A 10,174-nucleotide genomic window follows, 5' to 3' on the forward strand; every position below is an offset into this window, starting at 1 on the left:
CACATCTCTATACTTTCCAGTGAGTCATGAGCATCGGCTGTGGTTACAATATGGTCTAGCCAGGAAGTTGTGTGCCACGTTTCACTTATATAGGTAAAACTTGTATCAGGCAATAACGCTTTATATAATTAATTTAGTTTCATTACAGAACTGCTGCAGATGTTGTGCGAATAAACACTTATCTGACATGTCAGCATTAAAATCACCCATGACATAGACACAACATGAACTATTGTCCTCTATGAAGGACTGAATAAAAGCTAACCTGTTCTGAAATTCATCCTCATGGTCATAGGATTCATATGGTGTGTACACATTTACAATAGTAAATTTATTTTCATTGTGATTAAACTCCAACCCAATAGCCCAGTCAACGTTAAGCCACACCACCTTTACCGTTGGGTCATATTTTATGTTCCACAGTATAGCTACACCACCAGCTATCCTCCCACAAACCATTCTCATGCTGAGATCGGTAGTGGACTCTCCAGCACCATGAAAGTTCTTGTGTAGGGAGTTCAATTTGTCCAGATCTTGCTTGGTCATCCAGGTTTCTTGAAGGCAGACAATGTCACTCTCGTCCAGCAATGTGTCCACCACCAAACGTCTTGATCTATCAGCAGCAGTATGTCCTACTCGGAGGCCACGAGCGTTGTAGGATACAACCCGCATTAATGATCTACCACGGACCCATCAGGGCAGCTGGCCGGTGTGTCTGTCTCCCTGGTCTCTACATATAGGCCTACATTCATCCCAGCATCATGACTGAGCTGAAGCTCGGTACCCTGAGAGCGGGGGGTATTCTCTGGTCGAGCTTTTTTGAAAGTATAGACCAAGGGTAATTACCAAACCACAACTGTCCCACCATTACCCATAGGTGGCGCTACATTCCACGCCCTAAAGCACAAAGGCTTTCTGGAATGGATAGGCTAACCAAGCCCCCTCCCTTCACTCCTTGAGTTGAAATAAAGGCCCTTGTGGATCCTGGTGGTATTATATTTCAGATTTGGTATCCCATTGGTAATTCTGCAGCATAGATTTTTCTATACAGTTCCAATTTGTCAAGAATATACATTTTTCAATGGTTCGCAATGTTTGGAGGAATCCGCCATTACTGCTTGCAGTTATATTTATTATTATTCTTGTTCCATGGAAGTCAATGGCAGCACCTAGAACCCTTCGACAACTTTTTGTGAAATTTGGCACACTCATTAAGGACAGTTGATTCTATACCTACACCAAGTTTCATGTCTCCCATTAGACCACTCCAGCGCCACCAACGGGTCAAAGTTGGACTTGTGTTTACACACGCAACTTTTGAACCGTATGACCCATTTTCAAAAATGAGGTACCATTGGATTCCCTGGTTCAAGCCGAGTTCAACGCACCCCATGGCGTCAATTTCCGGTTATATAGATTTTCCGCTACTTCCGGTTTTATCAAAAACCTTTGAAAGCCTACTCCTCCTACAATTTTTGTCATATCTTCTTCAAAGTTACCAGAGATGATCTTCAGACCAAGCCTCACAAAAGTTATCGAAAAGAATTTTGATCCTCACAACCCTTTGTCCGGTACAGCCAATCAAATTCCTCAGAAAAGCCGCCAAACAGGATGTGAAGTCATGTCTCAGCAAATCTTTGAGATATCAACACGAAACTTGGTATATCGATGGAAGACACTACAACATGTTACCGTGTGCAAAGGCAACTTCATATCTCCAAAAATGATTGATATAAAGCAAATTGAACTTATCGCTAACGCTAAAATAATGCTTTACACATCAGCCAGTCAAAAACTGATACTCTGATTCAATCACAAGTTCATATGAAGACTCTTGAGAATGTTTATAACACAAATCTGTGAAAAAGTTGACTGTAAGATCAAATGTCGATTTTTGGTGAATATTTGAAACATGCTTGCTTGGCTAATTTCTAGCCAAATTTCCAATGAATGTCTCCCCTCCTCCTGCCCGCGCGTGCTCCACATCCTCACACACTCAGCCTTAACTTACACACGCGCGGGCTTGGCAAGACGCACACGCAACATTTCAGGAGAGTGTGGGCTGACCAAGCCCCCACTCATTCCTTGGTTTCTAGCAAAGGCCTTGTGGATCTTGTAATCTTGGATCTCTTAACAAAAGCTGATCTTTTTAGTATTGCATTTCCGATTTTGTATGCAATGGTAAAAAGTTATACAAATCCTGAAACATTGATATATATATATAAGGATTTATATATATAAATCTTTATTTCAGACGCCAAGTTACACATAAAATAACAGACATAGAGCTATAAAAAAGAGAGTAAAACAAAAACATAAAACATAGATAATACAGTGCATAAAAAGTATGAAGACAGTTGTGCCAATGTAGTCTTAAGTTCCAAGTAATCGATAGCAGCTCTTTAGAGGGTTGACCAGAGCCTCTACTATTCAGTTCTCAGACTTGTCCAGTCGACACATGAAACCATACATCAGTTGTCTCAGGAGTGCCTTACAGGTTGGTACGTGCTTTTGACACAAACAACTGACTAGCACTATGCCACCTTGGCACATTAAGTAGCAATCTAAAAGCATCATTGTAGGCTACTTTCAGTATCTGTATACTCCTTTTCCTCTACATAGACCACAAATGAGCAGTGTACAATGGTGTTATGTAGGTTCTAAACAGGGAACATTTAACTGAATCTGAGCACATAGAAAACGTCCTTAATAACATACTGGCCTGAGAATATATTTGACAGCGCTGTTGATACATATCGTTGTCATCTGTCCAATCATCAGAAATGACATGGCCCAGATATTTTATTTCCTCACAAACACCAAGAGGACTGCCAGATAAATAAAAGGTAGGGAAGGTTAATTTCCTGTCCTGATTACTTCTGACTATCATTATGTGGCTTTTCTTTGCATTATATTTTATATCATGATCTAAGCCATACTGAGAGCACACCCATAGCATCTGTTGCAACAGGCTGAGTGGAACCAGATCATCTGCGTACATCAGATGATTGACAATAGATTCACCAACAAGACAGCCTGTATTTGTCTTATTCAGCTGGCTTGATAAGTCGTCCATATCCATATTAAACAAAAAGGGAAATCAAATTCCTCCTTGTCGAACTCCGTTAAGGAGCTGATACAACATTGTCCCATTTAACATGAAAAGTTTGATTGGCATACCAGAACACCAAAATCTTCACAAGAGGTTTAGGGACACCTCTCGCTATTAGCTTCATAAACAGTTTTTCATGACAAATTCGATCGAAAGCTTTGTAAGCATCAATAAAGCATAAAAATACAGATTAATTAAGACTTGTGTACCTGAGACAATCTCCTTCAGAGCATAGATACAGAGATCAGTACCATGTTTTCTTTTAAAACCAAACTGATTGTCTGCAGTCAGAATATACATTTCCAATTTAGCTACCTAAACTGTCCAAGCAACCAGAACTGGTATATCATCTTGTTAGCAAATCAAATTGTTCATAACAGGATCATGTGTCAAGAAGCTAGACTACAAGCTTCCGGCTCCGAAATAACAGTAATACAAGGCTGCTGAGCTTTAAATAAATATTGTCAAACCCTGTCAAAAGTAACATATAAAATTTGAGTGAGAGGTTGTTTTTAACATCTGATTGTATAATGTGTTGCAGTTGGAGAGTGTAAGCTGTGTTGTTTCTAATACTTGTTGAGTGTACTGTAGACTGAACTGGCTGGTGAAGAGACCATGAGCTGGCTGATGATGGGAGACTGAGCTGGCTGGAGATGGTAGCCCGATCTGACTGGAGATGGTAGACTGATTTGGGATGGGAGATTTAGCTGACTAGTCCCTGAAGCTATTGAAATGGTACTTTGCCTCTGAAGCAACCTAATCCCTACCACGGATATACAGTCAGAGGTTTTCATCCATTTGCCTGTCAGCAGAAACTAGCAACTTGTCAGCTATGTGTGTATCACACACTATACATTTGAGACACGGACTGTCTCTCCACCTTCAAGAGAAGGCTCAAGACGAACTTGTTCAGTACAATGGTACTTAAGAATGGTTTGCTGAACCCAACGCAAGTTTCCTCAAGGATCACAATGACTCTTGCTTAGACTGTTGCTCTTGTTGGTTAGTGGTAGCTGATTTAAACTGTTGTATTCTATTTGAGTTATTCCTATTTGTAATGCTTTCCTACAGGTACACTTGCACTTAGAGATTAATGTTATGTAATTTTAACTTGTTTAACTACATGCTCTTATGGTTTCTTCCCTTTAGCACTATTTTTTGGTTGTTCACAATATGTACTTCTTGTTTTTGACTACTTGCAATGCTGTGGGGCTATCTTGTTGTTATTATCAGTGACCTATGCACTTTGTAAAGCTCTCTCTTGGAAGTCGCTTTGGATAAAAGCGTCTGCTAAATGAATAAATGTAATGTAAATGTACATTTTTACTTAGTCTCTTTCTGCTAAATGTTCGTTTGGTGTATTTTTCCCTTTTGCATATAATGTTGAATGGGATGTCTAGTTCACTGTGATACACCAACTCTAGTAAGGCTTGAGCATAGGGCTCGAATTGTAGTTGCTTCCTCAGGGAAAGGTTCCCTTTAGGGCTTGTATCTTTGTGTATTACAAGACAAAAGTGAAGGAAAGAAAGTAGTTATTTTAAATCAGATCATTTCTTGAACTATATATTTAGTTATTATAAATTATATTCACATAAAATGCACTTCCAATTAATAATATAGCCTAACAAATATGCTCGTTCAAGTGTAATGTTGCTATGCTTCTTTACGGATCACCTGAATAATACAATTGTTTGACTTGTTTTTATGCATTTGAAGGTCTGTCACCCACTGACAGTATTACCGGCTCACCAAAATGCATGTGAATGTTTACGTCCTACGTTGAATATTGGGGTACACGATTGGTGGATGTTATGAAGGTGTCACGTATATGAGCTCTGATTGGATGCGGACTATAGGTGTCCTGAAAACTTGCCTGTGTCGATAAAGAAACAAAATGTTTGTTTGTTGAAAAATGTGCAGTAACTGGACATGCAAACACATTGTAAAAGGGTTGAAGGAAAGTATTAAAGCGATACAGAAAAATCCTGCTCCTCTATCGCGAGGGATCGTTCTAATGCACGATTTTGAGCTTCAGCACTCCACCTTCAGGACCCAAACAAGAAGACTTTTTTATCTCTGAAGACCTGAAGACAACTAGCGTTACTACTGCAGCCCTTTTCATTTTCCTTGTTGCACTATTTGACCGTGAGTAATCATTACATATAACGACAGTAGCCTACAAAACATGTATCTTAGCGTTATTATATGTATGATAATTGGAAGACTATTTGATATAGTTTTAAGGCGTGTTATTAGCTAACAAGATATTAGCTAATTTGAGCTAGGCTAGGTGAGCTAAGGATTTCTTTGTTTACAGTATGTATTGCAGGCTTGCAAGCTATAAAACTTTTAACATTATTGTCATGTTACGCTGTGGGACCGACATTCGAACGATCACATATTGTGACGCTGCTCATTAACGGGTTACGTTCTACAGTACGTTTGTAACTTGTTTGGTAAGATAGCTGTAGTGCTAGCCGTAGCCTAGTGCTAATTGGTTTGAGAAACAGCCATTTTAGAAGGTGTCCGGATAATTTAACTCAAACATTGTGACCAAGGATAGTGCTAACAAAGTGTTAAATAACTCTCGATTTTGTGGAAAATAGAAAACATTTAAGCGAACGTTTGAAGTCGGTCTGAAAGTGGTTAAGAAGTATCAGCGGAAATTCCAGGAATTATTTCATTGTTTGTTCTCGAAACTATATAGCGAAATTTTAAACAAATATGTAGACACATACCCCTTAATGCTATTAAAAGGTCAAGGGCTCGTACTAATGTAACATTTTATCTATATATACACAAATTTGTTTTTATAGTCTTCAATCTATCTGCTTCTTAATATCTACAGACTTACATTCGAATGTACACAGTTGAAATAGAATACAGGGAAATATTGGATGTGTAAAGTAAAAAGAGGTTGGTGTCTTGAGAATTCAAACCATCTTATCATGTTCTTAAAGGTCTGTATACTAGAACTGTTGAGCATGAAGTTACAATTATTTAAGATTATGAAATAGTTGTTCAGTAGTGTGGTATGTGGCTTTTTATAGTTGTGATTTTTTCTGTATTTTTTAGATGCCACGTTCCAGCAAACGTTCTACAGCGGCCAAGAAGAACTGGGCTCGTTCAGATCATGAATGCAAAGTAAATACTTGTTTTCAGGTCGCCTTTGTTTACTTTGAAATGGTTATTTGTTGAAGTGTGCGGCACACTGCATGTAGACAATTATCAAGCAACATGACCTGTCACCCCGCAATCACTTTCTTTTTAAACAAGCTCCAAATAGCGATCAACATTTTGACTCCTATATTTATTCCAATATTATACCACAGTTAATAAAATAACTTACTCCTCAAAGTCACGTCAAAGTGAAAGTGTTTTCCCTAGCTCAACAGTGCACTGACGTAAAAAAACAACAATGTCATGTACCTGGAGGCAGAAGGCAACACTGATGTTAAAGTGGTAAAATACATTATTACAGAACTACATGATATTGCGATTACATTTTATTTAACTTAACTAATAATAGGCTTATCGTTTTAATGCAGCCACAAAACGAACAAAACAAGTTGAAAGGGAGATCAGCCAATCAGGGCAAACAAGCTCTTGCCAGAGCAACAATGTCCATTACCTATGCACGTTTGTACAGTATCGTAATTTAATTCACACGACTGCAAGGAAACTACAGATCATCCAAGCACTTTGAAAGGTACATTTTCTTATGTATAATAATCTAATATGTTTCTGTCTTTTCTGATGTTATACTAAAGGTTAACCAATTGTTTTCATCAACGATAAACGTCAACATGTACAAGTTAGCTATACTTTTGAGTAATAGTTTATAGACGTAGCTCTAGGTTAACTTCAATTTAGCACAATAACCTTGAAACAACGTAGATTGCGCTTTTAAAAAGATCATACTTTTATTCTCTCTGGACCCCACTAATATGTTCGTTTACTAAAACAAAGCCGCTACTATATGCATTTTTTCCTCGGTCCCAAACACTGTCACACTTCTGTTTTGCCCTGAACATGTCTTAAGCTGCAGTTTCAATGTTTACTTTTACGGCTAATGGACTCTTCAAACTTGTTATTAATTTATAGTTAATATGGTCTATATACATAGGCAGTGTTTAAAGACAAAGAGCTCAACTTGGGAAAGGCATTTATTATTTTTTCGTACAGTTTAAAGATGTGGTTGCAATGTCAAATCAGTTTCACATTTTAAACAAACTGTGTGTAATCTGTCGATAGATTCAATTTAACATCAACTACGAAGATGCACATCAGAGTAGAAGGGTATATTCCAGGTTTCAGAAGTGAAACAAGGAACGTTTAAGGCATACTTCACTGCTGTACTTCAGGAAGCCACCAAAACACAAAAATGGTCATCTTCAGGACTTCACCCCACAGAAACACAATTGGTTTGTGTGTGATGAAAAAAAATAGGTACTTTGATAATGTTAAATGCGATTTCAAAGTATGCTGTTATGTAAGATGTTGGTTTCATTGTACTCACACTTGTTTGTTTCAACCCCTTTTTCTTTGAAGGAACCCAGTCAAAGTTGCAGACATAATGCTGACCCCATCTCGCCAAAATCAAGGACAGAATGCTATTTTCATCAATGAACGATCCCAATTGACATGTGTGCAAAACTTGGCCTTTTGTTACGATGAGTTTCTTCCAAACAACCAGCAGACCAGATCAATAACGACATCATTTCTGATCCAAGAACACATCGAATAGAAAGTCACTTAAAATGATTTACCATGTAAAAAAAGAAGAAGTAGAAGAAGTGCTATCCTAATATTATACATATAAATAATGCATCTGTTTCAATGTCCTGTAATAGCAAATCATGCCAAGGAACTTGCCATTTGACTTTTTGTAATACTATAATTTGTAACAGATTTCACATGAAACCTTGCAGTAATCTGAATGCATAAAGGGGTTTTACAGTGTGTTGATTTACTAAAATGTTGTTTAAATGTTTCCTGTGTGTGCAGGTAAATGTACTGGTAAAAGTCTTGGAGCAGAGAGAAAAAGAGAAAATCATGACTAGGACCCACAAAGTGATGGACAAACAGTGTATGCTGTGTCTGACATGACTGCCTCCATCATGGTCACGTGTGGGGAAATGATGTGTTGGTGATAGACAAATGGTACACTTTTAGAGATGTGTCTGTCCGTTTTTTCTATAGCAAAGTCCTGCTGACAACCACACCACAAAGCACTTTCAACATTGCTGAAGATTCAGGAGCAGCAAAACATTGGTTAACCTGCTCAATATGATTTTTCATTGGGTGACATGCCTCAAAAAACACAAAATACAAATTAGGTAACAAATGATACTATAGTTGAAATGTGTTTATACTATTTCTTAAATTGTACCCAATGTTTTCAATTACAAACCTTTGTTTCATGTTAAAATGTAGCTGTAATCCTTAATCATGTTGTGTAATATTGTTTTTCACTCAGTGAGATCATTGAATGATTACTAAAGAATAATTTGTTGAGTTTTTGTTTGTGCCTTGTTATCACAATTACAAATCTCCTTGTTTTTGTTCTTGCCTTTTGTTTTCTTATACATCCATATTCATACATAGTGAATCTCTTTTTAAACATCCTCTGCTTTACTTCAACACACTTTAACTGTTGCCATATAGCTAATTAATGCAATGCCTCCTTTCAATTCTAGAACAAATTATTGTTCTGATAAAATCATACATTGACATAAGTGCACATTAGTGCATTACACAGACAGACAATTTTCCACATGATAACTTTCTAATGCAATAATCTAGCTGTAGTGTTTATCTTAAGCTGTCAAGACATATTCATATATTGGAGTCAGATGGCTGAGCAGTGAGGTAGTCAAGCTAGTAATCAGAAGGTTGCCGGATCGATTCCCCACTGTGCCAAATGATGTTGTGTCCCTGGGCAAGGCACCTCACCCTACTTGCCTAGGGGGGAATGTCCCTGTACTTACTGTAAGCCACTCTGGATAAGAACGTCTGCTAAATGACTAAATGTAAATATTCTGCTTTGTGAGACAGTACGTAAAAAACAAAACAATCCAGTCAGTGACAAAAGGATTTTGCAATAACTGACTGCAATAAAGGATACAAACACACATTTTAATTGCACTTTCAATTGAAATTCACATTACAGTTATATAGACAATCCCAAAAATACATTCCAGGAAATTGTGGCCTGACCAAGCCCCCACTCATTACTTGGCTTGAAACAAAGACCCTTGTGGATCGTATTGGTGTTGCATTAAATGAGTTTATCCCATTGGTATATGTGCAGCATGGATTATTCTTAACAGTGACAATTTGTACAGGAAATACATTTTTCAATGGTTCGCAATGTTTGGAGGAATCCGCCATTACTGCTTGCAGTTATATTTAGGATTCCTCCGTCAGGAGGAAACCTATTGTTATTGTTAGTTTTATTAGGATTCCTCCGTCAGGAGGAAACCTATTGTTATTGTTAGTTTTATTATTATTATTATTATTATTCTTGTTCCATGGAAGTCAATGGCAGCCCCTAGAACACTTCGACAACTTTTTGTGAAATTTGGCACACTCATTAAGGACAGTTGATTCTATACCTACACCAAGTTTCATGTCTCCCATTAGACCACTCCAGCGCCACCAACGGGTCAAAGTTGGACTTGTGTTTACACACGCAACTTTTGAACCGTATGACCCATTTTCAAAAATGAGGTACCATTGGATTCCCTGGTTCAAGCCGAGTTCAACGCACCCCATGGCGTCAATTTCCGGTTATATAGATTTTCCGCTACTTCCGGTTTTATCAAAAACCTTTGAAAGCCTACTCCTCCTACAATTTTTGTCATATCTTCTTCAAAGTTACCAGAGATGATCTTCAGACCAAGCGTCACAAAAGTTATCGAAAAGAATTTTGATCCTCACAACCGTTTGTCCGGTACAGCCAATCAAATTCATCAGAAAAGCCGCCAAACAGGATGTGAAGTCCTGTCTCAGCAAATCTTTGAGATATCAACACGAAACTTGGTATATCGATGGAAGACA

At 37.8% G+C, this 10,174-nt stretch overlaps 1 long non-coding RNA gene across 6 annotated transcripts; it reads left to right on the plus strand.

Moving 5' to 3' along the window:
- The first annotated feature begins 5,174 nt into the window (after nucleotides 1-5,174).
- Nucleotides 5,175-8,673, plus strand: LOC124464726. 6 transcript variants are annotated; one of them, XR_006955754.1, is made up of 5 exons: nucleotides 5,232-5,257; nucleotides 6,188-6,574; nucleotides 6,661-6,821; nucleotides 7,367-7,561; nucleotides 7,664-8,673. It is a non-coding gene; the product is annotated as an uncharacterized LOC124464726 (long non-coding RNA). The 6 variants fall into 6 exon arrangements; XR_006955753.1 differs by lacking the exon at nucleotides 6,661-6,821 and having other exon boundaries at nucleotides 5,199-5,257; nucleotides 6,188-6,256; XR_006955752.1 differs by lacking the exons at nucleotides 6,661-6,821; nucleotides 7,367-7,561 and having other exon boundaries at nucleotides 5,175-5,257; nucleotides 6,188-6,256.
- The last annotated feature ends 1,501 nt before the right edge of the window (nucleotides 8,674-10,174 follow it).

The sequence above is a fragment of the Hypomesus transpacificus genome, unplaced genomic scaffold (assembly GCF_021917145.1).
Source record: "Hypomesus transpacificus isolate Combined female unplaced genomic scaffold, fHypTra1 scaffold_401, whole genome shotgun sequence".
NCBI classification, from domain to species: Eukaryota; Metazoa; Chordata; class Actinopteri; order Osmeriformes; family Osmeridae; genus Hypomesus; species Hypomesus transpacificus.